This window comes from Chlorocebus sabaeus, chromosome 27 (assembly GCF_047675955.1).
Source record: "Chlorocebus sabaeus isolate Y175 chromosome 27, mChlSab1.0.hap1, whole genome shotgun sequence".
NCBI classification, from domain to species: domain Eukaryota; kingdom Metazoa; phylum Chordata; class Mammalia; order Primates; family Cercopithecidae; genus Chlorocebus; species Chlorocebus sabaeus.
Genome location: NC_132930.1, coordinates 30,706,800 through 30,718,944, shown reverse-complemented (window position 1 = coordinate 30,718,944; position 12,145 = coordinate 30,706,800).

The window sequence follows — 12,145 nt, the reverse complement described above, 5'->3', positions numbered from 1 at the left end:
TACAACTTTTTAAAATTTGAAAGAACAGCATAAGTAAGAGTTACATTTATATGTCACTTTTAAAAGACGGTAAAATTACAATAGAAATGACAGCAATTCATACATAAAATTAAAACATTTTGAATATTTTTTATGATCTTATAATTTATCAGTGGGATGATTTGATCATATTTGAACACGATATATAAAAATCCACAGCTCATTTTTGAACTTAAGCATTGAATTACAAAATTTGTTCACAATTCTGGTTACTACTGCCTCTGTAGAGCAGAATTTTTTCAAGTTAAAATGTATACAAAAACACCAATGTGAACATTATAAGCTAACTGAATTTGGCATTACTCTCATTAGAACACAAACTGTGTGAAAAATCTTGACTGTAATATCAACATGAGTATTTAAGGTAAAATTTATTTTCTGGCTAAATATGAATTCTATATTTTTATAACTAATCTAAACACTTCTAGCCCATAAAAACACACTCAACTATAAGCCATAGTAACTACAGCAGTTATTTTTGATATTTTTCCAACTTTCAATCAAATGAAAACAGTCTTTTATACATATTTATCAATTTTGTTGTATTAATGTCAAGGTCAAGGTATAAGAATATAGCATATTTATTTAATAGTTTGTTAACTTGATCATTTAATTTTTAATAGTTTACTTATTTTTATATATTAATTTATTCAATAGCTTATTAACTGTATAATTTTAAAATGTTTATGCACACTTATTTGTTCTCTTGTGCTAGGCAGGCCTGGTCACACCTATTGTTAAAAATTTGTGAATGCCTTATGATGGTGTATTATGTTATGATTACACAACACGAATTAGTGAAAGAATGATAAATATGAGTCTCTTCTAATCCTGGAAGGCCCCCAATAACCATAACTATGTTGAGAAGAAGAGACAAGGATGTGAGGAAATAAAATTATATAGCTAATATAAAAGTATATCTACAAAAGAAGTGTGGGAAGCTATCACTATATGTTTCCCGCTGAATCAAATAGATTAAAAGCCCTAGAATACTATTTTACAGCTAGAGGAAGTATAAGCCTGAAATTGTAAATGTCTGAGACTTTGAGAGACTTAAAATGGTCCTTGCTTCTCTTCTGTTTATAAGCATGGGGCACAAAAAGCTACACCACCTATAACGATGATGCACTTTTATTTAATGCCCACTGCAGATGTCACAAATAGGGGAGAGCCAAAGACCATGGGAGAAAAACAATGGATTTGAGGTGCCTCTGCTACAGAGCAAGATCAGGGTCTAATCAAGGAACATTCCTATCCCATTCTCATCTCCCAAGGTAGAGGGTCCTCACCACCTTTACCTGGTGAGATTTCAGAACTCTTGTGAATCACATTGGTATCTGCCATGTCTATTCTATGATTCTCTTCATATGGAAGTGTTTAATGAATACAGTCCTTCTGCTCCTGTTCTACTGCTGTATATTTGGGGAGCATGAAAAACTAATCTTTTAAGCTCATGCTTGACTAGAGCAAAACAAATCACAATCAGATTTTGTATGGAGTCTACTCCATCATCACAGCTGGAGAGCCGGGGCTTTAAGCTTAATGCCATAGCAAAACAGAACTTTTGGACTGATTTCTTTGCGGAGAGGCTGAGTATATTTTGCCTATGGGAGATATGGCGAGTTGAATATTTGATGATCTGAAGGGTGGTGGAAAGGAAAGTGATAGTCCCGAATGCTGTCCACCAACGATTTCCAGCTTTCAGCCTCCTGGGCAAATGGTAGCACTTGTCCTCTTGTCCCACCTGAAATGGAGTGGCCCATGTGACCAGATTTGGCCAGTGGGTTATGATGAAAGGAATGCCACTTCCAGGATGGAGCTTTTCATTGCTGTGTGAGACTCCATGATAACAAACAATGTTTGGGGTAGTGACTGCTTCATCAGCCTTAGGTTGAGAGAACCTTGAGTTAGAGCTTCAGCCAACCACCAACAGACAGATAGATGAGGCAAATAACTGTTGTTGCTATAAGCCATAAAGAGATGAAAGTTATTTATTACTACATTATAATGTAGACTTTTCTGATTGCTATAATGACACCAAACATCAATTTCATTAATAAAAATGAAATATTTCTCCAAATGAAATGAATATTAGAGACATTTGCTTAATTGTTAACCTGGCCAAGAAACATTTTGAATTGTGACTATTAGGTCAAATTAATTTTGAACTTAATTTGTTGGCCCTATGATGAGATTGAGATTCAGAACCATGTGATACCTCCCCCTGTGAAAAGCAGATGAACTCTTAAATTCGAGATATTTTACCCCATCTACAGTATTTACAGTTACTGCAGGTGGCATAATGATTTTGGAATAATGAAAGCTAATGTAGCTAATTTCTCCCCAGGATATTTGGCAGTTTCTCTCAATCTTTTGGTTGCTTTCTTAAAACAGCTGGAACTTAATTCTAACAATACAGAGAGACAACATTGTCCTACAGATTTTAATTGCCAATTATGCAGGTTTCAATTTATGAATCTATCTTTTATGAGATTATAATAGAGTTTAAAAAGAAGGTTTTTAAACACTATCAGGATTACTTCTTCACATTCCTTACCTAAGTTGTGAAGGTTAATAGGTTTTAATCTGTAAATAAAAATAAAAATAAATATATATAACCACTGAAGAAAGGTAAATATCTATACTGTCATATCTTTGCAAATCTAAATAATATTAGATTAAATTTATAAAACTATCATCTATAGATAATTCTATTAAGTTCATAGAATTAGAAAACAGATAATTACATGAAAAATACATCACTATAAATTAACAAACATACAGACTAGGCAAAAAGCATAAATATCAAAATATCAACTATCATTCACATGTTAGAAATATATATGACATATGTATAGATGTACATATATATGTGTGTACATATCCACATACATCAGATGTACTTATCAGATATAAGCATATACGTAAAATCCTCAAACTGACATTTTCTTAAATAAAAGCAATGGTATACATTCCTGAACACAAAATAATGTTTAAAGGGTTATTTTTAGAACAGACTCTTGACTTAGATTTGATTGTTGGTCTTAGTAAATCAAATTATTTTACAGTCTCTAATTTCCCATAAGAGGGAAAAGCAAGCAATATTTATTCACTTAACTGGTTCTGGAGTAAAGGGTTCGTATTTGGTTCCTGCTGTATTTCCACAGTTAAATAATGTATTATACTAAAAAAAAAAACTTTTAACTAGTCCTGGGGTAAAAGGTTATTGTTTGGTTCCTGCTGTACTTCTAAAGTTAAATCATGTATTATATTAAAAGAAAATAAGTATTGAAGAGAGTTTTATTTAACTCTTTTGTTATGAATGGTATATTGGTTCATTCATTTTCTCCCATGACTTATTTCTGTCTTGCTCCGTGGACTGCAAAAATGGAAGAGGAAATTCGATATTTGTCTCTATATATTATGAAAATTTACTATCCCAATACCAAGGTTCTTGGGAATTTCAGGGCTGGGAAATACTCTCTTTACTTAAAGAACCCTACTTAAACCAACTGCAAAATCAGTGCCCTTAACTACCATATTGTAGCCCCTTCTAGACATTAATATTGTTTGTTTTTCTCTTTTTAATTTTGAAATCATTATTAATCCACATGAATTTTCAAAGGTAGTACAAAGGTATCCTGTGTGTGCTTCACCCAGTTTTCCCCAATGGTTACTTAGTGTCAATCCCCACAGTCCCTCAGTCTTCTAGAAGGAACACATTCTCTTGGATAGTGGTCCTCAAACTTGGCTTCACATCAGATTATATAGGGAGCGTTCAAAATTTTGATGCCCTGAACATACCCTGGGTCAATGCACCTTCTGTTTATGATGGTTAATCTCATGTGTCAACTTGACTGGGCCATGAGGTACCTAGATATTTGGTCAAACATTATTCTGTTTATGATGGTTAATTTCGTGTGTCAACTTGACTGGGCCATGAGGTGCCTAGATATTTGGTCAAACATTATTCTGTTTATGATGGTTAATTTCGTGTGTCAACTTGACTGGGCCATGAGGTGCCTAGATATTTGGTCAAACATTATTCTGTTTATGATGGTTAATTTCGTGTGTCAACTTGACTGGGCCATGAGGTGCCTAGATATTTGGTCAAACATTATTCTGTTTATGATGGTTAATTTCGTGTGTCAACTTGACTGGGCCATGAGGTGCCTAGATATTTGGTCAAACATTATTCTGGGTGTGTCTGTGATGGTGTTTTTAGATTAACTTAAAATTTGAGTTGACAGACTAAGTAAAATAGATTGTTATCCCTGAGGGGATAGTCCTCATCCAATCCCCTGAAATTCTATTTTTGAATAGGAAAAAAAAAAAAAAAAGGCTGACTTCCCTGAATAAGTGGAACTTCCTTCTGCCTGACTTTAGGCTGGGACATGTTTCCTCCTGCCTTCAGGCTCAAACTGAAACATGGCCTCTTCCTGGATCTCTAGCCTGCTAGCTTTTGGACTGAAACTACACCCCATCAGTTCTCCAGAGTCTCCAGATTGCTGATTGCAGATCTTGGTACTTGTCAGCCCTCATAAAATCTTTCTCTGCATATATATATAGTATACAGATACTATATATAGATAGTAAATATTAATTATAATTGTGTGGTATAAATATTAATTATATTTATAATTGTACAATTGTGATACTATGATATAAATATATATTATAATCTATACAATAATAATTTGATAATTATTGATGTAATATTAATAAAGTGTATTACATATGTTTTTTCCATTGGTTCTGTTGCTCTAGAGGACCCTGATACAGGATGGAATAGAGACATCACTATTTTTTGAACTTTCACACCATTTCAGTGTGCAACAAAGGTTGAAACTGCTATGCTAGTACATTTAAGGAAATTTACAATTGCTGCCCCAAATTGTGTGTGTGTGTGAGATTGTGTGTGTGTATGTGTGTTTTCTTCCCTGTTCCACAATTTTTCTACTTATTTAATCCTGCAGTTAACGAGTTTCAGTTATCCATGAGTGAGTGTTGTTCTCATTTCAAAGGCTTTGACAGGGATAGAGCTAAATATAGTTTTCATCTACTTTTATGGTCTGGTTCCTTACATTTCTCCATACTATCACTGCTCATAGCTGCATAGACATTTTAGACTCTAACATAAATTTGGGGAAAACAAAAATCTTGATTTTGGTGACTAATTTTAAAATGCATGCTAAATAACTTTTTCCGTAGTACAAAGAGGGATTGTCCAAGTAGTCAAACTGTCTACAGGATGCTTCCATTAGTTAGCATAAAAGGCTGTTTCCACAACAAAGACACATCAAAACACAGCAGCTTGAGTATAACATATTATCTTCTTTCTCTCACATAAATTCCAAGGTGGCATTCCAGGTCATGTGGATAGTTTTGCTGCACCCAGACCTTCTAGGATCCAGGTTCTTCTCTTACATTATTTCATCATCTACTAGAGCATTTTCATCATCTGCCTGAACAAAGCTGCATGGGTTCCACCTGGCAGGAAGGGGAAAAGAGCAGGAAGCAGGCATGGACATCACCCTAAGGAATAGCCCGGAAATGGCATAGCCGCTGGCGGGAACTGAGTCACGCAGCTGCAAGTAACTGAGGGAGTCTGCGCTGTGTAATCTCTCTGTTCACCCAATAAGAGGCAGAAAAAAATTTTGGTGGGAAGTAACAGTACCTTGATACTACCATCTACTAAAAATTCCTGGTTTCTAAGTCACCTCCATTGTACCAGGAGGGAAGAGGGGTGTTTAACTTCTACTGAATTACTAGTTTTCTTCTTTTAAACTCTCTTAATTTTTTATTTTTGATTATTAAGATCCTGTCTTATTTCCACAAATAATTCGGAAATGTGTGTCAAAATTTATAAAGTGAAATCAGTTAGAAAAAGATGAGTTGAGAAATAGCCAACATTTATTAGGAAACTTTTTTAGGAAAATAAAGTTAAGACTGTCATATGGTTAGCATGCAGAAATGTGAATTTTTACACAACATCTAACAATATGTCCAAAATTTAGCTTTTTGTTTCCTAGTACTAAAAGAAAATAGAGAAACAATAGCATTTATAAGATTCACCAGAGCCATAATATAAAATTTACCTATAGACAACATTCAGTGAGAGTTTTTTAGGTGCTGGATACTACTCTAAGCAACTTACTTATATTAATTCATTTAAGCATCACAACAATCCCATAAAGTAGGTACTGTTCTGGTCCCATTATTGGAGATAGGAAAATTGAGGCCGATTTAAGTCACTGCCATAAAACTATTATGTTTTATAACTTGGATTCAAACTTAGGCAAATCAACTGCAAAGTCAGTGCCCTTAACTGCGATGCTATAGCCTGTTCTAGACATTAATATTGTTTGGTTTTATCTTTTTTATTTTGAAATCATTATTGACCCACAGAAATGTTCAAAGGTAGTACAAAGAGATACTGGGTGTGCTTCACCCAGTTTTCCCCAATGATTACTTACATAATTATAATACAATATCAAAACCCATATGGTATAATATCAAAAGATACCAACACATTCAGTACAGTGCGCGTCTATAGTTTTATGCCAAACAAGACACAGAAGTATTCCATTACCACAAAGCTCTACCTTGTGCTCTCCCTACATGGTCTCATCTGTACCTTTCCCCCTACCCATCCCAACATTTGATAAGCATCAGTTTGTTCTCCACCTCTGTAGTTTTGTCATTTTGAGAAAGTTATTTAAATGGAACCATAGAATGTGTGGCTTTTTGAGACTAATTTTTTTTGCTTGACATAACGTGTTTTTAGATGCATCCATGTTGCTGTGTTTATCAATATGTTGTTCCTTTTTATTGCTGAGTAGTATGCCATGGCATAGATGTACCACAAATGGTTTAACTTTTCACCTATTGTAAGCCATTTTGTCTGCTTGCAGTTTGGGCTATTACAAATAAAGCTGCCACAAAAATGTATGTACAGAATTTCATGTGGACATAAATTCTCATTTTTCTGGGATGAATATACAAGAATGTGATTACTGGAATGTACAGTCTATGTATATTTAGAGTTATCATTTTATGAACATGACAAATTATTTTTTCATCGTAGCTATACCACTTTAAATTTCCATGAGCAATGTATACATTCAGTTTTTGTATATCCTTGCCAAACACTTTATTGCCACTATTTTTCATTTCAGATGTTCTACTAGGTGTTTAGTAATATCTTGTAATGGACTAGCATTGCTTTTGTGTATTCCAACCTGTTTGGAAATTGTTCAGACTATTACAGAAATTAGGAGAGTTGAACAGCCTTCTTGACGTTGCCTATAACTACTTCTATGACTTAATGTAGGTCCTTAACTTGTATGAATCTCAGCTTTCTCTACTGAAATGTAGGAATAATAATTACTGCCTTACATCCTTATTCTGATGAAGATGAAATTATAAAATATATATGAAAGTGTCATTAAACATTGCTCTTTTGTACCATGAAACTAATGCTTTTAATTCAGATACATTTTCTTTTTTCTTTTTCTTTTCCTTTCTTTTTTTTTTCTTTTTCTTTTTTCTTTTTCTTTTTCTTTTTTTTTTTTTTTTTGAGACAGGGTTTTTCTCTGTGACCCAGTCTGAAGTACGGTGGTACAGTCAGTGCTCATTGTAGCCTTGACCTCCTGGGCTCAAGCAATCCTCCCACTTCAGCCTCCAGAGGAGCTGGAACTACAGGTATGCACCACCATGCCCAACTAATTTTTGTATTTTTTTCTTTTTTGGTAGAGATGGGATTTCACCATTTTGCCCAGGATTTCTTTTTAAAGAACTAGGAATTTAGGAATTTTCCCTCTTCTTTTTCTTTTTAGTAGTTCCCACTATCCTTCCTCAACTAAGCATTTGCATATGTTTTGCTTTGCCTGAAGTGAGAACTCCCAAACCATCAAAGACATTTTACTCTTTGTTGTCATTAACATTCAAATAAAGAAAGCATCTAAAATATTTTGCTTCTTTGTTCCATATAGTGGCAATAAAATAATAGACCATCATACCTTGAACGACGTTAGCAATTATATAAGCATCCTCATTATTTATAGATCAAGAGCCAGACATTCAGCTACTGTAAATGACCTGCCCAAGTCCCCCAGTTAATTGGGAATGTTCAAGGAATAACCTCTAGATGTGAGGAGTCCTAGCTAAAGATACATTCTCACAAAGCTGTTGGTCTATCTATAAAATTCCTCCTCCCCCACATGACTGAACCACAGCTTGCTTTCTTGTTTATTTCTTTGTGCATATGTTTCCTTTAGGTCTCACAGCATGCTTCTGGTTCCCATACTCTCACTCATAATGGTCAACATCCTTTTTCCCTTCTGGAAATCCTTCGTTCTTCTCTTATCTATACACACTCATACACTCCTCAAATTCTTACCCCCTTCCTCCAATTACTGACACCTTCATATCTCAATCTTCCCACTTCTCTACAAATAGTTCCCCTCCCTGGATCTTCCTTACCCCTCCCTCACAGCTCATAACCCAAAGCCCATACTTACGAATCCTTAAGGACTTTTCCTTCCCCATCCCTCAGTATCCGTGTAGCAATCTTTAGCCCTCCACAGGGTTTAGGAATAATGCCTTTTAGTTTGTCTTGTGATTTCAATTATGTTTTACCCCTAAAGTGTACAAATTTAGGTGCTTGGTTGTTTAACTTTTTAATTAAAAAAAATTTTTTTTAATTCACAGGAAGTTGCAAAGAAATGTACAGGGAGGTTCCATGCATTCATCACTTAGCTTTCTCTGATGTTAACAAGCATACAATATCCAAACCAGAATATTGATACTGGTACAATCCACAGAGTTAATTCAGATTTGCTAGTTGTACATGAATTCATTTGTGTGGTGTGTGTGTGTGTGTGTGTGTGTATAGCTCTGTGCAATTTTATCACGTGTGTAGTTTCATGTAACCACTACCACAATCAAGATATTTATCTGTATCATCCCACAAGGCGCCCTCATGCTACCCACTTTCAGTCACACCTACTCTCCCCAATGCATGTCCCTAGCCTTTTTCAAACACTAATCTATTTCCGCCTCTATAATAACGCATATGCATTTTAAAGTGTCAAGTTTTCTTCATGGATTGACCTTTTTTTATCATTATGTAATATTCCTTTCTGTAGCTACTTTCCTTGTTTTTTTCTTTTTTCTTTTTCTTTTCTTTCTTTTTTTTTTTTTTTTTTTTTTTGGAGACAGAATCTTACTCTGTCACCCAGGCTGGAGTGCAGTGATGTGATCTCAGCTCACTGCAACCTCCACCTCCTGGGTTCAATCAATTCTCCTACCTCAACTACTTGAGTAGCTGAGACAACAGGCCTGTGCCACCACATCTGGCTAACTTTTGTGTGTGTGTTTTTTTTTTTTTTAGTAGAGATGGGGTTTAACCGTGTTGACTAGGCTGGTCTCGAACTCCTGACCTCAAGTGATCCACCCACCTTGGCTTCCAACCTGCCTTCTTTTAATTAATGTTTGTATGGTTTATATTTTTCATCCTTTTACTTTCTACTTACCTATATTGTATTTTTGGTGAGTTTCTTATAGCCAATATAGAGTTTTGTCATGGCTTTTAATCTCTGCCAATCTATTTTTTTAATTGTTGCACTTAGATCACTTACGTTTAATGTAAAAATGTATATGTTAAGCCTTAAGTTTGCGATTTAATTATTTGTTTTCTACTTTTCTCTGTGGTTTCCATTCTCTGTTTAAATTTGTCTGGACTTGTGTGAGTTATTTGAACATCTTTTAGCATTCCATTTTGATTTATCTCTAGTGTCTTTCAGTGTGTCTCTTTGTACAAGTTCTTTTAGTGGTTGTTCTAAGCATACATTGTATATATGTAACTTATCACAGTCTAATAATGTTGATATTCTGCCAGACTGAGTGAAATGTGGACACTTGACCTCCCTTTCCACCCCTTGACTCACATCTGTTTAAAATTGTCTTCAATATCTCTTCTACATAAATTAAGAACCACAAAGATGCTGTTATTATTTTGCTTCAACCATGAAACATAATTTAGAAAGCACAAGAGAAGGAAAATATATTGTATTTACTTATATATTTATGCAATCTATTCTTTTCCCTCCTGTTGTTCCAAGATTCCTTATTTTATCATTTTCTTTTGTCTTAGAGAACTTCCTTTAGCCATTTTCTTAGGATAGTTCTTCTGGTAAGACAAATTATCTTATATACTTTTTTTAATCAGACAATGACTTGATATCCTCTTACAACATCCAATTGGCATCAGTTGAACATCACCTGATTGTCTTTTCTCATTCAGGTTGTGAATTTACTTTCTAGGTTCTTGGTACAACAAGTGATTTTTCTATTATATCTTGGACATTTTGGTTACTATGTTAGGAGACTTCTGCTCCTATTTAAACCTTCTATTTTTGATTGTACTCACCATTTTTAGGTTTAGCATGTAGGCTGTGGCCTACTTCTGTAGGCTTTAATTCCAATGACAGTTTAGTTTTAGAATTAAGTGACCAATGGCAGTCTAGTTTGGAATTGCTATCCTGGTTCTGCTGGAGCCCCAGCTCAATTCCTATTGGTGCTGCCTGCAGGGTCAGAAGAAATATCCTGAGTTATCTTCTTCCAGAGGCAGTGGAGAGCTATAAGAACTGGGCCTAGGTCTCTTTACGACACTGAATGGAAGGCAGGGAGACACTGGGCTGGGACTATGGAACTTCGAAGCTGCTATTTGAGATAGATGTTAAACAGCTGGTCTCTTATATATGGAGAAGGTGCTGGGCTCCTCACCAGGCCTCTCTTGGGCTTGCCCGCTCCTAGCACTACGGGAGATAGAAAGAAAACTCAGGGAACTCACTTGATACTCACAAACTCCCTACTCAGTATTTCTTCTTCTCAGCGGTTTGAGTCCTATTATCATTACGTTCTGAATTATTTCCAGGGCATTCAGTCATAGATAGAAGGATGCAGCATGGAAACACGAGCTATGGCATCTTGTTCCAGAACTGAGCTTTCCAAGTGCCTTTACTGATTTACTTAATTTAATCTTGGCAATTACTTTGAGGTAGATAATATACAATGTTTTATTTTCCATATATGACAGTTCAGGAAAGAAAAATTAAAATTAATAAGATCCTTGCAATGTCACCAAGGAAGGCAATATATGTAAGTGAATCACATATACAACTGTACAAATGTGTATCCATGTATAGGCAAAAAAAAAAAAAAAAAAAAAAAAATTGACTGTGGTCCTGAATAGACTTACAGCTATATTATCTACTTTAATCACAAAATAAAGCAATTTGGAATGAATGAAAAAGCTTCTAAAAGTTACTTTAATGTATACGCTTTTTTCAAATGTCATTATAAATCACATTTCATTTTTCATAATTTCTCATGGCATTTCTGGGTAATCATACTTAGAAACATTTTTCAGTTGTGTTATTTTAAAATTACAATAAAGAAAGCACAGCTTTATGAATTGATTCTTCTTACAAAACAAGGTATCCCTTGTTAACAAGACATAAAGTAATTGTATTTACTGAAAAGTTAAATTTCTCTGTGTATATTTGGAGATTCTTCTTCCTATAATGGTTTTTCTTAAATTCTCAGACATTTTAGAATTTCCATGTTTCGGTGGGAAAAATATTCCTTTGGTTTTATGTAACTAAGGAGAGCGTATATCAGATCTTGAAAGAGAAATGAAATAATCCTATTAATATGGAAAGAAAGGGATAAGAAGAGTTGGCTGAAGTCAGATTATATTCAGTGCAGTGATTCTTGACTAAATGTATACAATTTTTGCATTCACTATCTTCAATTTAAAATAATAATCATAATGCAAACAGAAATGTTGACACTTTATTTTACAGTTTGTTTAATTCATTCACATACACTGTTTTCATTTTATTATCAAACATTTCCTTTGATTCATGAATTAGTGGGCATTCCAGTGCTCTGGTCCATGGTTTCCTGGGTTTAGATTCTAGCTCTACCCTATCCTAGCTGGATGCCTTAACCAAGTTACTTTACTTCAGCCCTTCTGTCCCTCAACTTTCTCATCTCAAAGGTAATGCAGTTTTCAAGGAAGATTAAATGGGAAAATAAA